Source organism: Rattus norvegicus, chromosome 4, assembly GCF_036323735.1.
Source record: "Rattus norvegicus strain BN/NHsdMcwi chromosome 4, GRCr8, whole genome shotgun sequence".
Taxonomy (NCBI): Eukaryota; Metazoa; Chordata; class Mammalia; order Rodentia; family Muridae; genus Rattus; species Rattus norvegicus.
Genome location: NC_086022.1, coordinates 157,875,240 through 157,878,714, shown reverse-complemented (window position 1 = coordinate 157,878,714; position 3,475 = coordinate 157,875,240).

Sequence of the window (3,475 nt, the reverse complement as noted above, 5' to 3'; positions counted from 1 at the left end):
GGATTAATATGAGTACAAGCTCATGCGTAGATTGGGCATATCTACCACTTCACTATCCTATTCCCCAGCTCTAAAATCCCTCATCACTTGCGGTTTTTTCCATGCCATGTCTTCAGCTACAACCTCCTCCTTCCTCTCTGACCCCTTCTCTCTCCTCCCCCCCTCCAACTTCCCTTCCCCTGACCAAATCGCAGGTTGTCGCCTTTATTCTACAAATTAAATGGGAGAAGGTTCTGAGTCCTGAGTACATGGCTAGGCAGCCATCCTCCAGGGCAAACCACAACATGCATGCTGACAGGAGCCTGACAGAGCTGTCTCATGAGAGGCTCTGCCACAGCCTGATAAATATAGAGCTGGATGTTTGCAGCCAACATTGGACTGAGGACAGGGTCATCAATGGAGTAATTAGAGAAAAGACTGTGTGAGATGGTGTCTCGGGGTTGTTTTGATTTTCATTACCCTGATGCCTAAGAATGTTGAACTTTTTTTTTCAATTTTTTTCATGTTTATTAACTTGGGTATTTCTTATTTACATTTCGATTGTTATTCCCTTTCCCGGATTCCGGGCCAACATCCCTCTAGCCCCTCCCCCTCCCCTTCTATATGGGTGTTCCCCTCCCCATCCTCTCCCCATTACCACCCTCCCCCCAACAATCACGATCATGGAAAGTTCAGTCTTTGGAGGACAAAGGGCTTCCCTTTCCACTGGTGCTCTTACTAGGCTATTCATTGCTACCTATGCGGTTGGAACCCAGGGTAAGTCCGTGTATAGTCTTTGGGTAGTGGCTTACTCCCTGGAAGCTCTGGTTGATTGGCATTGTTGCTCATATGAGGACTCAAGCCCCTTCAATCTCTTTCAGTCCTTTCTCTAATTCCTTAAACGGGGGTCCCATTCTCAGTTCAATGGTTTAATGATGGAATTCGCCTATGTATTTGCTTTATTCTGGCTGTGTCTCTCAGGAGAAATCTACATCCAGTTCGTGTAAGACTGCACTTCTTTGCTTCATCCATCTTATCTACTTTGGTGGCTGTATATGTGTAGGCCACATGTGGGGCAGGGTATGAATGGGTGTTCCTTTTACCTCTGTTCTAAAGTTAGCCTCCCTATTCCCTCCAAAGGGTATTCTTGTTCCCCTTTTAAAGAATGAGGGAAGAATTCGCATTTTGGTCATCCTTCTTGAGTTTCATGTACTCTGTGCGTCTAGAATAATTCGAGCATTTGGACTAATATGGATATAATAGGGATAGTGATTCCCCCAGAACTCCTTTTATTGTTGAGGATAGTTTTAGCTATCCTGGGTTTTTTGTTATTCCAGATGAATTTGGAAAGTGTTTGGTCTGACTCTCTGAAGAATTGGATTGGTATTTTGATGGGGATTGCATTGAATCTGTAGATTGCTTTTCGTAAAATGGCCATTTTTACTATATTAATTCTGCCAATCCATGAGCATGGGAGAACTTTCCATCTTCTGAGATCTTCTTCAATTTCTTTCTTCAGAGGCTTTAAGTCCTTATGAGATTCCACCTCACACCAGTCAGAATGGCTAAAATAAAAAACTCCGGTGACAGCAGATGCTGGTGAGGATGTGGAGAAAGAGGAACACTCCTCCATTGTTGGTGGGATTGCAGACTGGTACAACCATTCTGGAAATCAGTCTGGAGGTTACTCAGAAAATTGGACAATGAACTACCTGAGGGCCCACCTATATATCTCTTGGGCATATACCCAAAAGATGCCCCAACATATAACAAAGACACATGCTCCACTATGTTCATCACAGACTTATTTATAATAACCAGAAGCTGGAAAGAACCCAGATGCCTTTCAACAGAGGAATAGATACAGAAAATGCAGTACATCTACACAATGGAATATTTTTCAGCTATCAAAAACAATGACTTTATGAAATTCATAGGCAAATGGATGGAACTGGAAAATATCATTCTGAGTGAGGTAACCCAATCACAGAAAAGCACACATGGTATGCACTCATTAATAAGTGGCTATTAGCCCAAATGATCGAATTACCCTAGATGCAGAGAACACGTGAAGTTTGAGAAGGATGACGAAAATGCGAATGCTTCATTCCTTCTTTAAAAGGTGAACAAGAATACCCTTGGGAGGGAATAGGGAGTCAAAGTTTAGAACAGAGGCTAAAGGAATGCCCATTCAGAGCCTGCCCCACATGTGGCCCATACATACACAGCCACTAAACTAGATGAGATGGATGAAGCAAAGAAGTGCAGGACACTGTTGTTAGGACAAAATGGCAACCAACAGATTGGGAAAAGACCTTTACCAACTCAACAACTGATAGAGGGCTTATATCCAAAATATACAAAGAATTAACGAATTAGACTGCACGGAGACAACCCATTAAAAATGGGGTTCAGAGCTAAACAAAGAATTCACAGCTGAGGAATGTCGAATGGCTGAGAAGCATCTAAAGAAATGTTGAAGAATACAAGAGATAGAAGAGAGAATCTCAGTAGCAGAAGATTCCATAGAAATCACTGACACAACAGTCAAAGAAAATGTAAAATGGAAAAACATACAGGTCCGAAAACGTACAGGAAATCTAGGACTCAAAGAGATCAAACCTAAGGATAACAGGTATAGAAGAGTGTGAAGACTGCCAGCTCAAGGACCAGTAAATATCTTCAACAAAATCAGAGAAGAAAACTTCCCTAACCTAAAGAAAGAGATGCCCATAAACATACAAGAAGTCTACAGAACTCGAAATAGCTTGGGCCAGAAAAGAAAATCCTCCTGTCACATAATAGTCAAAACACCAAATGCACAAAATAAAGAAAGAATATTAAAAGCAGTAAGGGAAAAAGGTCAAGTAACATATAAAGGCAGACCTATCAGAATCACACCAGACTTTTTGCCAGAGACTATGAAAACCAGAAGATCCTGAACAGATGTCATACAGACCCTAAGAGAACACAAATGCCAGCCAAGATTACTGTATCCTGCAAAACTCTCAATGAACATAGATGAAGAAACCAAGATATTCCATGACAAAACCAAATTTACACAATATCTTTCTATAAATCCAGTGCTACAAAGGATAATAAATGGTAAAGCCCAACATAAGGAGGCAAGCTACACCCTAGAAAAAGCAAGAAACTAATCATCTTGGGAACAAAACAAAGAGAAAAGCACACAAACATAATCTCACATCCAAATATGAATATAACAGGAAGCAACAATCACTACTCCTTAATATCTCTCAACATCAACGGTCTCAACTCCCCAATAAAAGGACATAGATTAACAAACTGGATATGCAACGAGGACCCTGCATTCTGCTGCCTACAGGAAACACACCTCAGAGACAAAGACAGACACTACCTCAGAGTGAAAGGCTGGAAAACAACTTTCCAAGCAAATGGCTGAAGAAGAAAGCTGGAGTAGCCATTCTAATATGAAATAAAATCGATTTTCAACTAAAAGTCATCAAAAAAGATA